The following is a 19,362-nucleotide window of genomic DNA, read 5'->3' as shown; positions in this document are numbered from 1 at the left end:
AGGAATTGTCCTAGTCATAAAGATCAAGGAAGACTACATTGAGGGAGTGAGAGTGGGCACCAGCATGTGGAAAACATTGTAGGGGAGGGTGCTTGGGGCTTCTGGAAAACTAATTTAATATATTAAATTTGTGGAATAAATGAAAGTAGGCCAGTGTGGTGGGAACAGAAAGCATAAGCATGAGCATGGTGTACGTTGAGGTTGGAAAGTTAAGAAAGGGCCAGGTCATGTGTCAAGTGTGTTAAGGATTTGGGGCCATGAAATGCCAGTGAAATATTTTAAAAGGGAGGATCAGCTGTGCAAAACACAAGCTTAAAAACACACAAGCAATCACTCTGGCTGATTGCTAGATATATTAGAGGAGAAAGAGTGGTTGCATGGAGACCACTTAGGAGATGATTATATTCAATCAGGTAAGGGGTGAACATGACAGCTTAGACCAACTGGTTGTGGTAGATGTGGAGTGAATTTGATTTGCTGCTGCTGCTGCTGCTGCTAAGTCGCTTCAGTCGTGTCCGACTCTGTGCGACCCCATAGACGGCAGCCCACCAGGCTCCCCCGTCCCTGGGATTCTCCAGGCAAGAACACTGGAGTGGGTTGCCATTTCCTTCTCCAATGCATGAAAATGAAAAGTGAAAGTGAAGTCGCTCAGTCGTGCCTGACTCTTAGCGACTCCATGGACTGCAGCCTACTAGGCTCCTCCGTCCATGGGATTTTCCAGGCAAGAGTACTGGAGTGGGTTGCCATTGCCTTTGGAATTTTATTTACTTGGGGGAAATTTAATTGGTTTCAAAGGATAAAATTTGGTGATATATTAAATTTGTGGAATAAATGTCAGTAATTACTCTGTTATGAGCTGTACCGTGTCCCCCAAATCCATAGGTTTAAGCCCTAAACCCCAAACTGACCATATTTGAAGGTAAGGCCACTTTAAGGAGTTAATTAAGGTTAATTGAAGTCATAAAGGTGGGGTCCTGATCCAATAGGACTGGTCTCATTATAAGAAAAGTTAGCACTACGATGGATGTGTGAACACAGAGGGCAAGCAGGCAAGGACACAGAGAGAGGTGGCCTCTGCAAGACAGGGTAAGTGGCTTCAGGAGAAACCAATGCTGCTGGCACCTTGATCGCAGGCTTCTAGCCTCCAGAACTGTGAGATATAAATATCTAAGTCAGCCAGCCTGTAGTATCAATATTTTGTTAGGGCAGCCTGAGTTGACTAGTACTCCTGGGTTTCTGGTTTGATCAACTGGTTAGGTACAAGACGATAGAAACTACAGTTCAGCCTTGAACAAACAACACAGGCATCAGGGGCACCAGCTCTCTGTATAGTGGAAAATCTGTGTATCACTTGTAATCCCTTTGTATATGAGGTTCTTCCATATCTGTGGTTTCGCACCACTGATTCAACCAACACCAGATCACATAGTTCTATAGCATTTACTGAAAAAAATCCCACATATACATGGACTCATGTTGCAAACCCATGTTGTTCAAGGGCCTACTGTACTAAGAAGGCACATGCCAGAAGAGGTTAAGCTCCTAGAAAAGATAAAGGAATTGAGATACAAGAATTTAAAATAATTTACCCATGTTTTCTAAACCAAAGTCTGGCTGATTCCAAACCCCATGTTCCTAACCAATATTTTAGTATAGGGTAACTAGAGCAGAATAAAAACGCAGTCTACTACGAGCCCTAGAAATTACTTATAATCTTAGTTTTTAAAAGCACATTTCCAGTTTAATTATAGTGAAAAGAAAAGGCACCTGGATATGTGCTACTGCCCTTGGTACCATCGCCCTAGAAACATGAACCCAGGCTTGCCCAGCTTCAGAGAGCGTAGCCCAGAAGCTGAATTTGGCTGTTTGTTTGTTTTTATTTATGGAGGTGGGGGTAGTCTGCCTTCTGCTTGATGATCTTCTCAGCATGGCTGCTAACCGTGGTTAACATGCTTGTGACCTCCCTTGAAGCATTCTTAACCCCTGAAAGCTGTACTCCAGAGACACAGCTGCCACATATTTTGAACTAGATTGATCGCACAAACGAGTATGGGAGAAGCTGTAGCTAATACTGTGTAATACGGAGCAGCTCTGTTAGGCTTGAACACTTCCTACTTTTTCAACCCTCTCCCTTCTCCCTCTCCTCCCCCCATCCCTCCCACGTGGGGAAAACAGAGCCCATGGCATCCAGAAGCTGTTTCATGCTCCTGTAGGAGAGGAGAAATAAGGGGGTAGATAACTGACAAGAAATAGAGATGAGGAGGCCTCAGTTACCTTATAAGGCAACTAAGTACATTCATATGACACCAAAAATATTTTTAAGGAAAATTTTAATATTTGATGTTTTTTAAAAAGCATTGAATTAGTCATCATGACAATCAGAACTTTGTTGGCCTTACTTCTGCTTATTTAATGATATAGTACTTTTTATTTGGACTTGCATGGAAGAGAAAGCAGCATAATCTTTCCAGTACATAGGGCTTCTAAAAGACTTACTTTAACTCTGTAAAGCAGTCATGAGGAAGGAGAGAAAGGACTGAAGAGGGTCCTTAGAGATTGAGGCTTTTTTCCATGGAGATTCTGTACCTAGGTGAAAGACATCACCACTTATTACCTGCCCATTTTTCTGTCTCCGTCTGCCACCACCACCTAAATGCTTGTGGTTAATTTTTCACCTTTGTGTCTCTGTGGTTTCACTGTGTGGAGAGTTTTCTCCGGGTGATCTGGTTATCGTCAGACCCCCAGGGACACTTATCTTAACTGAAGAGCTTTGCTTTTGCCCTTTATGAACTTGGCTTTCAGTTTCTTATTCACAGTTCTCTTTATTTTTAATCTCTGCTATCTGGCTACTAGGTTCGCCCCTCATTTTGAAATTCTTGTTGACTTTTGTTTCTAGTTGCCTTCTCTTTAGACTTGTCCAGTTTGGGTGGAACATTGGCTTAAGCCACGTATTACTAGGCCACCGTCAATTACTTGCATCTCGGTATACATGAATTGTTTTTAAGAAACAGTGAATACTGAACAGATATTTATTAATTGGAAGGAGTTTAACCTAGGAGAAATTTATTGGGAATGAAGTTCTAGGTGTGGCAGCCAGAAGAAAGAAAAGGTAATGAAAGTGGGGCTATTTGCCTAGTGAAAGGGTTTACTTTCATCTTTTTCTGTCAGTTCGTATTCATTTCTTTCTTACCATCTGTAAGTTCTTAATTATAGTCACTCTTTAAAGTGTATTGTGGTTTGGCCACTCATGCTTGCTTTTAGGACTGTTTTACCTATATGGATAGAGTCTGTCTCTCATACACACATAGTACAGAGTGTTATCTATTTCAAAACAGTCAACCTGTAGAGGAGAAAATACTTGACATTGGGATGTCTGACTTTCCATCTTTGTGTCAGTGTCTCTGATGCCTGGAACTCTCAAGCCAGCTCTTCCATCCTAGCTTCTTTATTTCCTGGGCTGTGCCCAAACTATAACCTTTCTATTTTATTTTTATTCTACAGCAAAATACCCTGCCCTCTCTATGGCCTGGTCTTGCCTTGCAGTAGATGATAGAAGCTAACCTGATACCACCACCAATGTCAATGGTGGTGGCTGAAGAGAACTTTCTGTGTTCTGCTGTGTGTGAACCATAGTTACATTTGGTTGTAAGATCTTCACTGCCTTCATGGGAAAAGTGATTTTAATGATGGCAATTCCATGAATATAGGTTTTGGCTGCTGTTTCAAAACTGCCGAGGTGTAACAATTGCCCAACTAGAGATACTGTTAGAAATTCTGAAGTGCTTGGAAACACAATTTTGAGGAGAAGAGAAAAGTAACTTCCGACTCATCTGTAGGTACCACCTATCTCTGTTACAAAGTGTTCAAATCTCCTCATGTCATGCCTCATCATGGAGAAACATGGCAGGTTTGTTGAGATACTTCTGGTATAAAATGCAAAGATACACAAAACACCTGACACACAGGCTGCCGTGTCCCGTTTTCACACCAGTGGTAGAGAATGCTTATAAATTATGATATTCTTTACCATTGAACCCATGAGGCACCTCAGAATTCTCACACTTATTCAACAGCCAGCCAGTATTAATAGAACAAAGTATGCCATTTCTAGTTCAGATGGTCTCTGAGAACTCTTCCAGCTATTCCCTAATAACTGCTTCTCAACTTTGGGTTGGAACTCATGAACATCATTTTATAACCAAAGAAGGTAGAGAAATGAAAAAAGAAAGTCTCTTCAGGGGTGCAGAGAAAATGAGAGAGCCCCGTAGTAATTTTTGCATATAACAAGCAGGCAGCTTCCTGAGTTGTGGTTGTGTTTACCATAAGCACATGTGATTACTGTAATTAGCATCATTCCTTTGAGTTAAGACACAGAAGACCCTAGGAAAGGAGAAATATGTTGTGGCAATGGAGTGATAATTGGTATTGCCCATCAGACTAGCCCTTTGAGACAACAGGAAAGAGAAGGAATGGCTTGGGACACCGGGTAATTGTGAAAGAAAGGCTCACAGTGGGTGACCAAGGATAGTATGAGATTATGCAACATTTTAGAGACAGCGAGTTGGGGCAGAGGAAGCAGGCTTGCACAGTGAGGTGTTCTCAAAGACAAGCTTATTTATACACCTGGCCATCCTATTGCCCTGTACTTCCGAGTGAATGGGAAGGGGTTATTTAGTGGCTATGCTTCCTTGTCAGAAAATAAAGAGGCTTAGAATGCTATTTGTTAGGGTTACATTGGCTGACAGGGTATTTTATGAGTCCTAAGCCATGAGCCCTTTCATTTCACAGTTTCAGTAAATCCTAGTGCCCACCCCAAGGAGCTTTGTGTCCACATGGAGTGGGGCAGAAAGAATGTGAAAGTAGCTGTGTTTGTATACTCTTTCACAAAGAGAGCCAGGCATGGGTGTCAGAGTCCATTTACATCTAAGAACATGTCACCAAAGGAAGTAAATGTAATCACTGTAATTTAGAGAGGGTCTAATTAACACATTTGTTAGATAACTATGGTGACTTTACAATTACATCCTAATTAATGAAGAATATCCTGTGTATTCATAGGGCGAATGTGACCAAAATTAAGTTGCTAATGAAAAAAGAGGCCCTCAGTTGCATCTGAATCTTGCCAATAAACAAACAGCCTGCCTCTGTACACCAGGGTAAAGCTACTGTGGCTTTCAGCTCATATCATCTTATTAAATGTCTTCCTCTAAGCCTGGAGAATATAAGACATATTTTCATACTAACCCCATGCCAAGGCAACAATATTATGTGTGTTATTAACAATACTTTACTATGGCAGTTTAAAGAACTATACCTACATTAAAATATGAGTAAATCAGAAACTTTACACCTATAAAGGCCATAATTGGGTTTCCTTTGAAAACTAATATTGTCTTGGTATCTGAATGTACTTGTTATTTGAAGATGGACTATTTTTATTATGATTGTCTACTGGGAAATGACCCATTTTTTTTTCAGCTAAAGTACAGAAGTGAATGTGAATAAATGTATTAAAAGAATGCAATTTATCCAGCTCAATTCATTTGAGGAGTGTAATATTTAAATAGAAAGGTCAAATGATTGACTATTTGGGGAAGGAAGGATAATCTAAAATAACGGTTAATATTTAATAGAACCTGTAGTAGTAACACATCCAAAGTTTCTATCCCTGAAGTGTCAAAATAAATTTCAGTCTCTGAAGTGTCTTACAGACTCCCAATGAGCACAATACCATGACTGTGTACTAAGTAATGCAGAAGAAAAAGCAGAGACTAGTGCTTTTATTCCCATTTTGTAGAAGCAGCAGCTGAGGAACAAAGACAGTAAAGGAACTATTGGAAAAATCACAGGAAACCAATGTAACAACCAGGTTTTAATATGGTAGACCATTTTCCTATGTAGTGTGTAAAGGGTTTCCTCTATAGTATGTAAAGTTAGGTTGTGGTAGCATGATCTACCACAATGGGAAAGTTGGGAAGGAGCATTTTTAAGTTGAGAAATGTAATCTGAGTTGTCTCCGTAACTCCCTGACATTCACCTGTTCTCCTCCTTCCAAGACTGCTATCATGAGATTGTGATATTATGGGGACTTGTCAAGAGGGAAGGACTTCCCGGGTAGTCACAGTTAATGGTAGAAGGAAACATATTTGAAAAGAGAATTAACAATTTCAGATAGCTTTATCCAAGACATTCATGAACACACTCTTGCTCACTAGCTCACTCTATTGCTCGCTTGCTCTCTCTCTATCCCTGGGCCTGATTAGGTTGGCCAGTGGAGTTTGAGTGGCATTTTCCCCAGGGAGAAATACATAGGTGGTTTGAATTTCGAGGACAGCCATGCAGGAAGCTCCACAGGGTTCTTTAATGAGCTGGCCACTCCAAGCCCACTGTGTAGATTCAGCTTTCATGGAGTGGCAGCTGTCTCCACTCTAGGCCAGAAGTGGGGAAGCTACAGACTGAAGCGGGTAACTAGCCCAACAAGTTTGGCCCAGAGTGAAAAAAGATAGGGATAGAATTTTGCGACTAGAGTGAGTGAGCCTTCTGGCTCACGTGTAGTGGCTTATTTTATGGCCTACTATAGAATGAGTGGCTGAAACCTCAGAGTTTAGCTTCACTGGCTCTACTTGTCCTCAGGTTGTTGCTTCCATCTTTTCAACTACTGTGAACTATTTTAAGGATGTGATTGTGTCCTTTGTTTTCACATCTTCATGCCTTTGCTCCTGCTTTTCCCCTTTTTTTCATTTTCCTACCTGATAAACTTTGTATTCCTCTGCTAAGATACAGCTAACAAAGAACTCTTCATTGTAGCCTCCCATGACTGTCCCCATGCAGAGTTAGTCACCCTCTTTCCAAAAACATGTTGCGCATTAGCTGGCTCAAATATTTGATCCAGTTAATCTGTTCATATACAACTTTCTCTGCTAGGTAGTGAATTCTTGAAGGGCAAGGGCCATGCCTTGTTTAGTTCTGTACCCCAGTTTATCATAGTCCAATTAATAACTGATAAAGTACCTTCTTATCCATATGCTGGACACTTTGCTAGGTGTTTGAGACTCAGCAGAGTCCCTGCCATTAAGTTTATATCCTAGTGGAGAAGGATAGATGATACATACATAAAACAAAGTAAATTCAGAGAGTAGTGTTATAAAATAAACATCTTAGCAGAAACTGTGGAAGTAGATGAGATCCTACGCCACTGTAGTAAGTAAAGACCAGAAAGTTTGGGACAGAATCCCTGGTAATTCCAACTTTTAAGACCAGTCAACAGATGAAGAGAGAGAATGCATAGTCAGTCAAGTAAAGGGGAAAGGGATGAGCATGGCAGTCCCTCCTTGTTTTCCTCCTTCTTCAACCTCAAATTACCATGCTGACTCTCATTCCTCTAAGGTTGAAATTGTAGAGGAAAGCACTTGTAAGGAACCAAAAAGGACTTACTTGACTAGTAATTATGTCATCTGATAGGAATGCTCTCTGTGAGTGACCAGTATCCAAAATGCTAATTCTTCTACTCTTTGGGTACATTTGTGATTTTCTCTGATATTCTCCAACTGGGGAGATCCAGTTATGGCTTTAGCAGGATACCTCCAGTATCCTAACTGAGGTCACCTTACATCTGGTAGGGAGCCTTCTTTAGTATTTAGCCTTTTACAGTATAGCTCACAGCTGGCTACCTTCTGTGGGGTTCACATAAGACCCAGAAGAAAATGCAGCCTTTCCCTGCCATTGGTGAAAAGGCATATCACTTTCGATGCAGTCCGTCCTCTTTGTACTCTACTAAGACTCTCTAGCCACAGTATTTTGACCTTACATATTTTCTAGGCCTACATCAGCAACAGTCCTTACAACACTCAAATTCAAGGTGATACATGTTAAACTCTTGATTGTACCTCACCATAATTTGGCTTGGGATGGTGGCAAGTGAGGAAGGACAGAGTACCACTCCTTCCTCTGTAGTGTAAACAATTTTTAATTATTGCCTTTGGTTCAAAGCTTATGTTTAACAATAAAATTTAATTGGGAAGAGTAGAAGATCAAATTGTCAGCCATTAGAAAGTAGGGAAAACCACTAGACCATTCAGGTATGACCTAAATCAAATCGTTTATGATTATACAGTGGAAGTGAGAAATAGATTTAAGGGACTAGATCTGATAGATAGAGTGCCTGAGGAACTACGGACGGAGGTTCATGACATTGTACAGGAGAAAGGAATCAAGACGATCCCCAAGGAAAGGAAATGCAAAAAAGCAAAATGTCTGCCTTGGGAGGCCTTACAAATAGCTTTGAAAATAAGAGAAGCAAAAAGCAAAGGAGAAAAGGAAAGATATAAGCATCTGAATGCAGAGTTCCAAAGAATAGCAAGAAGAGATAAGAAAGGCTTCCTCATCGATCAATGTAAAGAAATAGAGGAAAACAACAGAATGGGAAAGACTAGAGATCTCTTCAAGAAAATTAGAGATACCAAGGGAACATTTCATGCAAAGATGGGCTCGATAAAGGACAGAAATGGTATGGACCTAACAGAAGCAGAAGATATTAAGAAGAGGTGGCAAGAATACCCAGAAGAACTGTACAAAAAAGATCTTCATGACCAAGACAATCATGATGGTGTGATCACTCACCTAGAGCCAGACATCCTGGAATATGAAGTCAAATGGGCCTTAGAAAGCACCACTACGAACAAAGCTAGTGGAGGTGATGGAATTCCAGTTGAGCTATTTCAAATCCTAAAAGATGATGCTGTGAAAGTGCTGCACTTAATATGCCAGCAAATTTGGAAAACTCAGCAGTGGCCACAGGACTGGAGAAGGTCAGTTTTCATTCCAATCCCAAAGAAAGGCAATGCCAAAGAATGTTCAAACTACCGCACAATTGCACTCATCTCACACGCTAGTAAAGTAATGCTTAAAATTCTCCAAGCCTGGCTTCAGCAATATGTGGACCGTGAATTTCCAGATGTTCAAGCTGGTTTTAGAAAAGGCAGAGGAACCAGAGATCGAATTGCCAACATCTGCTGGATCATGGAAAAAGCAAGAGAGTTCCAGAAAAACATCTATTTCTGCTTTATTGACTATGACAAAGCCTTTGACTCACAATAAAGTGTAGAAAATTCTGAAAGAGATGGGAATACCAGACCATCTGACCTGCCTCTTGAGAAACCTATATGCAGGTCAGGAAGCAACAGTTAGAACTGGACATGGAACAAGAGACTGGTTCCAAATAGGAAAAGGAGTACATCAAGGCTGTATATTGTCACTGTGCATATTTAACTTATATCCAGAGTACATCATGAGAAATGCTGGCCTGGAAGAAGCACATGCTGGAATCAAGATTGCCGGGAAAAATATCAATAACCTCAGATATTCAGATGACACCACCCTTATGGCAGAAAATGAAGAGGAACTAAAAGGCATCTTGATGAAAGTGAAAGAGGAGAGTGAAAAAGTTGGCTTAAAACTCAACATTCAGAAAACGAAGATCATGGCATCCGGTCCCATCACTTCATGGGAAATAGATGGGGAAACAGTGGAAACAGTGTCAGACTTTATTTTTAAGGGCTCCAAAATCACTGCAGATGGTGATTGCAGCCATAAAATTAAAAGACACTTACTCTTTGGAAGAAAAGTTATGACCAGCATAGATAGCATATTCAAAAGCAGAGACACTACTTTGCCAACAAAGGTCCATCTAGTCAAAGCTATGGTTTTTCCAGTAGTCATGTATGGATGTGAGAGTTGGACTATAATGAAAGCTCAGTGCAGATGAATTCATGCTTTTGAACTGTGGTGTTGGAGAAGACTCTTGAGAGTCCCTTGGACTGCAAGGAGATCCAACCAGTCCATCCTAAAGGAGATCAGTCCTGAGTGTTCATTGGAAGGAATGATGTTGACGCTGAAACTCCAATACTTTGGCCACCTGATGTGAAGAACTGACTCATTTGAAAAGACCCTGATGCTGGGAAAGATTGAAGGTGGGAGGAGAAGGGGATGACAGAGGATGAGATGGTTGGATGGCATCACTGACTCAGTGGTCATGAGTTTGGTTAAACTCCGAGGGTTGGTGATGGACGGGGAGGCCTGGCATGATGCAGTCCATGGGGTCACAAAGACTTGGACATGACTGAGTGACTTAACTGATCAGATTTTCAAATGTGGACTTTTAGGTTTTTCCTTCTGGGTTTTTGGTCAAACTTAGGTCTTTCAGTTCATTCGCTCAGTCGTGTCCAACTCTTTGTGACTGCATGAACCTCAGCATGCCAGGCCTCCCTGTCCATCACCAACTCCTGAAGTTCACCCAAACCCATGTCCATTGTATTGGTTATGCCATCCAAGCATCTAATCCTCCGTCATCCCCTTCTCCTGCCCTCAATCTTTCCCAGCATCAGTGTCTTTTCAAATGAGTCAGTTCTTACTCTATGATTTAAAACAGTTCCCCCATGATTTTTTTTTCCTAGTGATTTTTATTACCTAATTTCATAAATATAAATCTTTGATCCACCTGGAATTTATTTTTTGATGGGATATGAAATAGGAATCCAACTTTAATTTTCAGACAGCTACCGAGTTGTTTCAACACCATTTGTTGACTCTTGTTGGAAAAAAAAATTTTTATTCTGTGCAATGATTGTTCTGCACCTTATTTAGCTGATTCACTGTTGCCATTGCCTGTTCTTCATTATTAGTGGAACATCGTCTATTTTACATAAAAGATCGCACAGGCACTGGGAATACCTCTGTAGTAGCAAAGAATGATGAAGATAGTTGGGATCTTAGAGTTCATCTAGTCTAACTCTATTTACATAGGGGGAATCTGAGTTGCAAAAAGCAGAACTTTCTTTAGGTTAAATAAGGTTGTTACTTACCTAATATTGGTGTTGATAATTTGTCATCACATTTATTAAGATGATTCATTTTTAAAGTTCTAATCTACAGAAAACCCAAACTGGTACATCAGGCTTAAAAGGGACAATCTGAGCTTGTAATGAAATGATTTTCCACACATACATGAAATTACCAGCTGAAAACAATCAAGGCAAAATCATATTGTCAATGAAAGGAGAAAATCTTTGACAGGCAAAAAAAGCTGCACTTGTTGAATACATTTTATCTGTGTATATATGGATGTCCTTCTTTACTACTTATTCCACGCCACAGATTATATAGCAGTTCCAGGTATATAGCCTGAAGGGAAAAGAACTAAAAAAAAAAAAAAAAAAAAAAGATGAGTTTGACTATTTTAGTGTAATTTGGAAAAAGAAAGCAAAACAATACCAAAAACAAGTAAACCAACTAAATGATAGTGACATTCAACTAAATCAAAAGTGTATGTACTTATTCAACAAACATTGAGTACTGACAGAACATCCCTTGGAGCTCAGCTAGTAAAGAATCCACCTGCAATGGGGGAGACCTGGGTTCAATCCCTGGGTTGGGAAGATCCCCTGGAGAAGGGAAAGGTTACCCACTCCAATATTTTGGCTGTGTGCCCAACAATAGTTAAGACTCTAGGGATATAGCAGCTAACCAGAGAGATAATGTCCTTGCTGTCTAGCAGGTGGAAAAAATATGTTAATAGATAGGAAAAAGGAAGGAACTTTTAATACTTTAGATTGAGCAGTCATAGTAGGTTTATATGAGAAGAGGAATTTTAATCTTGGACTGGAATGGCAACAAGGAACCAGTTCTGTGGAAATACGAGGCAGAGGATTATAGACAGAGGGAAGGAAATGTGCAAAGTTTATATGGTTGTAATATGCATGGGCATTTGAAAATGTAAAGAAATCTGTTGCGGTTGCGGTGTAGTGAATGAAGGGAGAGTGTTAAAATGAGGTTGAAGAAGTAGGTAGAAGTTAGGTCTGTAGGCCTTAAGTTATATGAAGCTTCTTTTTATTCTTTGTACAATGGTAATTGGAAACCATTGATGTGTTTTGAGTGAAAGAGTGCTATGTGAATTGCATTTTTAAAATATTACTTTTTATTTAATAGAGATTAGAATATTGGGAGCCAAAGATGGGAACAGAACAGTTAGGATCCAGTTACAGTAGTCCAAGTGAGTCATGGTGGTGGCTTGGACTGGATGGTAGACATTCAGACAAATGGTCAGACTCAGTTTATATTACAGTAAGCAAGACTTCAGGTCTGCCCATGCAGGAGGCCCAGATTTGACCCCTGGGTTGGGACAGTCCCCTGGAGGAGGGCATGGCAACCCATTCTAGTATTCTTGCCTGAAGAATCCCATGGACAGAGGAGCCTGGTGGGCTACGTTCCATGGGTCGCAAAGAGTCGGATATGCATGAAACAGCTAACACTTTCACAAGCAGGACTTGGTGATGAATTAAATGGTGAGATGTGTGAGAGGAGAGCGAAGTCAATAAAGGCTAGACTTTGCTCAAGGTAATGTCATTTCACTTGTATGGGGAATACTGAATACCGGGCATGGGGGGTTGGAAGGGAAGGAAATCGAGTGTTCAGTTTTGGAAATGTTAAATTTTAAGTGTCTATTACAAAGCTATAGTTGGATTTGAACACAAATCACTGTCCATCTCTCTCTCACCCCCTTGACTCTTTGAAACAGTTTTGAACTGCTATGTAGGCATTACTTTCAGTTAAGTATCATTCTTGCATACTCAAAATCTTGGATTTTCAAATAAAATAAAGTTCAATGTCTATAAATTTCACATGCTTCTTTATAATATGACTGATTTTATTAATATAAGGACAAATGCAGATCTTACAAGGGACATGAATTTGTCAAATGAAAAAGAGATTTATTAATGTAAACAGTAATAATGGTATCTATGTAAACTTAATTTTGCTACTGAGGTTGCTTTTAACTCTTCAGTGTTTAGAAGCCTCTACTTATAATCATCCACTAACCCTCTAAAACTTCCTCCTCATAAAAAAAAAATCAGTATATATTTGCAACTAGAAACTGAGTTGATATTGATTTAGCAAAAAAAGCTATCTATTGATTCTTATAAATTACTCAGTGTGTCCACAAATAAGGCCCAGTAGTCTTATATCAGATGTAGATAATATTGGCAATAGGTTGTTTCTAAGGCCATACCCTTTATAATCACAAATAGTTTTACCATTTTTGCTTACTTATCATTCAGTATAAAAACTCACTGCTTTTTTTCTTTTTGCTCTCGGTGGGACCATTCATAAAGTCTTACATGTTCCAATTATTATCTTCTGTAAGTCCTCCCAAGTAGAATGCTGAAAGCCTTAGATTGTCAAATTATGCAAAACATACTTTCTTTAGTCAAAATGGGATTCCCTGGTGGCTAAGATGGTAAAGAGCCTGCCCACAATGTGGGAGACCTGAGTTTAATCCCTGGGTTGGAAAGATCCCCTGGAGAAGAAAATGACAACCCACTCCAGTATTCTTGCCTGGAAAATCCCATGGACAAAAACTGGTGGTCTACAGTCCATAGGGTCGCAAAGAGTCTGACACGACTGAGCAACTTCCTTTCTTTCACCTAAGTCAAATAGCATACAAGGTGGAGGAAAAAATAGGTCTGAGCCTCTGTGGGTGACTGACTAGTTAAAGAATAGGAAATGAATAAGCTAATACCGTGGGTGTCTTAAGCATACTCTTGCATCGCATGCTATATTGTAGGGTTTTCTGTGTGTGTGTGTGTGTGTGTGTTCTTAATTAGTTTTAAGCCACATTAGAAGATGTTTTAAAGCCATGCTGTATCCCATCTTACTGATAATCTTATGAATAGCCTGAGGGAGTGCATCTGGCTCAGTTTTCAAATTGCAATCTCCTTAAATAGTGTAGCTTTCTCAAAATCTATCATGACTCTTCAGAGAAGATCCAGAGAAGTACATGGAGATGCTCCACAGCTGCCAAGGCTGAGGCACCTCACTTGCTAAGCCTTGGGAAGTACAGTAGGCACACCCACCTTTCAGTGAGAAACCTTTCAGGCTATGTGTTCCCTCAGACTACAGGCAAGGGGAAACTCTCAGAGCTATATTGAGAAAGGTTCAAGAATGGAACTATTAACAAGCAGTTGACACGTGTCTGCAAATAAAAGTTGATCATTTCACATTTCGTTTTGGCTTGTGAAGGGTATAATTTGGGATTAAAAATAAACATACTGGAACATACATCCTGATCACAAACATTCATATGCACAGCTGGAAACAGACGCTGCAATTTGAAAGTATAATTAAGACACCATCTCTATTTATAGAGTACAAGCATAGCAAATTCATTGTCTTTAAATATGAAGGTTCAGAAAGTGTTAGTGGGAGAAGAAATATTAACTATGAGTAAAATGGCATACAGCACATCAAGCAGTCCTTTCTGAATTTGGACGTAAAGAAAGCAACATAGAGGAACCTGAAGTGTGAATGAAAATCACACACAAAGAGAGAAAAACTAATATTCCCATGAAAGCCAAGAAAATACTCCTTAATCCTCTAAGACAACGATTGTTTCTTTGAGTTAAGTAAACATGTCTACTGAGATAGAGCATTAATGGGTAGGTATTTAAGACAAAACAGCTGTGGAAATGGAGCGGACAGTGTTTTCCTGCAAGTGAATCATTTGCAATGGTAATGAAGTCACTTTTCCCTGACAAACCACATTACTTAATAGTCATTAAGTGAAGAGTTCTTCCAAATACACATGGACAAGCCAATCGAAGTTGCTGATAGGAAAATCCTTACAAATGAACACATTGCTGCTTTACAGGAGAGTTAAAAGAATTTTAATTTCATATTCTTAAGCCCTGTATTGCAATATTAATAATCAGTTAAAGTAAATTTAAATGATTCACTGAATCAATTTACATTTCAAAATGCAGAAATTGCGTGGCTGAGCTGTGTGGATCAGATTATCATTGGGATTAGATTTTGGAACATGCCTGGAGGGGACAGTGCTGTGATTTGTGTGTGTGTGTGTGTTTTGTGTATGGTTTATAATACTTTTTTATTCAGTTGGCAGGCTTTCCTTGTCATGTTCTGTAGTCAGTTCATAAAAACTGAAGGAAAAAATCAATTACAGAGGTATTTCATAAGGAGACATTGGAGCTTTTTCACTTGTTTCTTTTGACAAATGGATATAATGGATTTATTTATAGCCTAGTCCTCTTCCAGGATGGGTTCCTGATCTTTGAATTTTCCTGTAAAGAAGGTCTTTTACTTATGTTTAGGTTTATGGGAAATGCTAAACAGTGTATTGGGTTGGCCAAAAAGTTTGTTTGGGTTTTCATACGATGGTACAGAAAACTGAATGAACTTTTTGGCCTACCCAATATATCTCCTTCCCTCACCTTTGATGGCACAAGGTTTTAGCTCAAAGACTGTTCCCTCTCTTATTAATGTGCCCAGTTTTGAGAGTACTACAGAGGTTTTATTTGAAAGTGTCCTTTTCTACACCCACATAAGCATTGTTTCAAGAGTTGTATGAAAAAAGCCATTGATATAGTCATTTATATTTCAATATATTCTTAGAGTCTTTCATGATTTAAGATAATTAGCTCAACTGATGTCCCACGTTTGCCTCCTGAATACCATAGCATTATGGGAAATGGAGTGTGGCAGAATTCTATTGCTTGCATTTACTTCTGATGTATTAAGATGATGTGTGTAAGGTGTTAGAGTGAAGAGTTGATGCTGACAGAGGCTGCACAGTCGACTTTAGGATGCATGTGAGTGAGCAGACTGTAGTTGCCCCACAAAGATTCTACTCAATTTCCAAGACTGAGTATATATCTTACACATTCCCTTATATAGCAAAATGGACTTTGTCATAGTTGTTACCTTTCAGTTGATTTTAAAATAGGGAGATTAGCATGGATTATCTGGGAGTAGATGGAACGGGACAATATAATCACATGAACCCTTAAAAGCAGAAGAAGAAGTCAGAAATACATGAGTCACAAGAACTTTTCTACACCCAGCACCATTGCTGGCTTTGAAGATGAAAGGAGCCATGGGCCAGGAAATATACATGAACTCTAGAAACTGAGAACAACCCCCAGCTGACAGCAAGCAAGGAAATCTGAATTCAGTCCTCTAGTTGCATGGAACTGAATTCTGCCAATAATATGGATGATTCTGGAAGCAGATTTCCCCTAGAGCCTCTAGGAAACTCACTGGCTAGCACCTTGATTTGGGCCTTGTAAGACCCTATGCCAAAAACCTGGCCAAACTTACGTTGCCTCGTGTCCTAGAGAATAGTCAGATAATTAGTGGTTGTTGTTTTAAGCCACATTAGTGGTACTTTATTATAGCAGTGATTAAAAAAACTAACATAAAGCTCTTAGTTGATGCTAGTAACATACAGAGTGGTTATTAATAGTCATAGAATCTACCCATGTCTTACTCTTTTGTCTGATATCTGGCAAATCCACTCCATGAGTCCAAAAAAGAGAATTCTTGCTCCTCTTGATACTTGATGATCATTTATATGGAGAGCTGTTACCTTGCTACCCCACTTACCCACGACCTCTGTACCAGATACTACAGTTACCAGGATGTGCTCCCACCCTTTCTTTCTGTTCATCAGTCTGGACCATAACAAATAAAACTGCTTTCTCATACAACTTAGACTAACATCTAGAATGTAATAAAAATATTCTAGTTCAATTTTTCTTTTCTATTTTTGTTTTGAAATATTTTACATTTATAGAAGAGTTGAAAATGGTATCATTAAAGAATCTTTTCAAATGGATCTTGATAGCTGATAAAAGGTTTGAGAATTGGGATCCATCATGCTCATATCATACAGCTATTGAATAGTGGTATCAGTAAGGTTTAAGTTGGCCTAGACATGGCTGGATGGAAAAGCCATTTCACTTTCCTAAATCAGTATATGTTACAATAGCAGTGGCAGCCTCACTTGTATGCTGTCATTTAGTGAGAAGAGCATTCAAGAATGGATCATGGAGGGGGAATAAAATACTTAAATTTCTTCCACAGAGTCCATAAGACTGTTCTATACATCAGTGTCTGTTTTGCTGTCTCGTACACAGGGTTATTGTTAGGGAGAGGGAGAGGGTGGGAAGATTTGGGAGAATGGCATTGAAACACGTAAAATATCATGTATGAAACGAGTCGCCAGTCCAGGTTCGATGCACGATACTGGATGCTTGGGGCTGGTGCACTGGGATGACCCAGAGGGATGGAATGGGGAGGGAGGAGGGAGGAGGGTTCAGGATGGGGAACACATGTATACCTGTGGTGGATTCATTTTGATATTTGGCAAAACTAATACAGTTATGTAAAGTTTAAAAATAAAATAAAATTAAAAAAAAATACTTAAATTTCTTAAAATTTAAATTAAAAAGTAAAACATATAAAGAATAAAAATGTACATACTTAATTCTCCTTAAGTTTTTGCCAAGTCACTTTATAGAAGAGATATAAACTGTTTGGTCATGTTTCTTTAATATTTTTCAAGTTGCCACTTCATAATACATTTGAGTTTCCATCATCTTAGTACTCTGAAAAAGTGCACTAAATTTCATTTGGTTGGATATGGAGATGCTAATGTGGAATAAACTAAAACAGAGGCCACACTTAGGTATTTGTAGACTAACTTTACCCATTCGACTCTTTTTTTTTTTTTTTCCCTAACTCTAAGAGCAACCCTGTTGCCTCTGGAAACTTCCTCATAGGCAGAGGCAAATAGATATGGGCCACAGTCTCTAAATAGGAACAGTTCTCCTCATCTTCATGATTCAGGGGCTTCCCTGATAGCTCAATTGGTAAAGAATCTGCCTGCAATGCAGGAGACCCCAGTTCAATTCCTGGGTTGGGAAGATTTGCTGGAGAAGGGATAGGCTACCCACTTCAGTATTCTTGGGCTTTCCTGGTGGCTCAGCTGGTAAAGAATCGCCTGCAATGCAGGAGACCTGGGTTTGATCCCTGGGTTGGGAAGATCCCCTGGAGAAGGGAAAGGCTACCCACTCCAGTATTCTGGCCTGGAGAATTCCATGGACTGCATAGTCCATGGGGTTGCAAAGAGTCAGACACGACTCAGTGACTTTCACTTCACTCATGATTCAGAGTAGGGATGTAAAGTTGGCAAAAAAAAAAAAAAAAAAAAATGGGTTTGGCTCTGGCCAAAGGAGGGGAAAGCAGGAAGTTGGGGAGTGGATGTGGAAAGGCAGTGGAGGAAAAGTAGTGGCAAGTTTCCAGTTTACACTAGAGAAGAGATTAGCTATATCCTTGAAAAAGTTGACTGCTGATTCAGCCAGAAGGATATGTTTGTTTTTAATCTGGGGCTTTTCATTGAAAAGCTCTCTTGGCTAAAAGATGAACTTGACCAATGTCCACAAATGGGGAAAAGTATTAGCAAATTAGGATCCATTAGGGTCTTGTTTATAGTTCTTTCGTGTAGAATAACCATTTCTATAGACTTTACTCATATACTATCTACCTTCCTTAGATCTATTATTCTTTGAAAATATTGATTAAGGTTAGATGTTCCTCAGGAAATGAAACTATACAATTCACTTGTGTTAGCAAAATCCACACTTTAAAAATTGATAGTCATGACCAGCTGTAATAGAGGAAAGGGGCATAAATTCAAACGAAGATATCATTACACTTGGTTCAGTTCAGTTCAGTCGCTTAGTCGTGTCCGACTCTTTGCGACCCCATGGACTGCAGGACGTCAGGCTTCAACTGCTGGAGCTTGCTCAAACTCATATCCATCAAGTCAGTATAGTAATTTAAACAGGACCCCAGTGAGTACAATCTATCAATAGCTTTGTCTTCCTTATTGATTTCTTTCTCAAGTCTGATCTATGCATCTAGATATGCCAGATTGCAAATGCTCAGTCTGATTTACTATTTTCCTCAAGATTTGAAAGCAGTTCCCTCACCTAGTCTCTTTAATCCCCCTATTTGTTAACTCAGCTTAACTAAATGGGATCCATGGGTGAGGGAGGAAGGAGAAATTTGAAGATCTAAAAATAAACAGAACTTTCTTCTTTGTCTGAATTGTACTTGAAATAAAAGTGTGGTGGAGGCTATTGGGGGCTATTAGGGAGGGCTGCAAGAGTGGTCTAAGAAAGATTTGGCTGTATGACACAATCTACAATTGTGCAGACTTGAAATTTGTCTGTCTTGTTTTCTTTTCTCCTGGAAGTGCTATGGAATAGCACATCATTGTTTGTGAATTTTCAGATTCTCAAATGGGTTTGAAGTACCTCCTAAGTACCTTAGTAAGTCCACTATTCTGTTTCTAGGGCTCTAGAATTTTCAGAAGTACTTAGGTTTCCTTGATGGTGAATTCCTGAGTTACTTCCTTGCTCTGGCACCTTCTCTGTTGTAGATCTATTTAGTATGGATAACTTTGCAGTTTTCTGTCTGGCTACAACCATGATGTCCCAAATCAGCCTA

The 19,362-nt window shown here is 39.5% G+C and overlaps 1 long non-coding RNA gene across 1 annotated transcript in view; it reads left to right on the top strand.

Annotated features, from left to right (window-relative positions):
- Positions 1 to 910: 910 nt before the first annotated feature.
- Positions 911 to 19,362, top strand: part of LOC129638947 (uncharacterized) — a 279,599-nt gene continuing 261,147 nt past the window's right edge. Inside the window, exon 1 of the long non-coding RNA XR_008708102.1 lies at positions 911 to 1,086. This is a non-coding gene — a long non-coding RNA (uncharacterized LOC129638947). The remainder of the gene's footprint in view (positions 1,087 to 19,362) is intronic.

This window comes from Bubalus kerabau, chromosome X (genome assembly GCF_029407905.1).
Source record: "Bubalus kerabau isolate K-KA32 ecotype Philippines breed swamp buffalo chromosome X, PCC_UOA_SB_1v2, whole genome shotgun sequence".
NCBI classification, from domain to species: domain Eukaryota; kingdom Metazoa; phylum Chordata; class Mammalia; order Artiodactyla; family Bovidae; genus Bubalus; species Bubalus kerabau.
The sequence above is the reverse complement of the archived record's forward strand: the minus strand, read 5'-3'. Positions and strand labels throughout refer to the sequence as shown.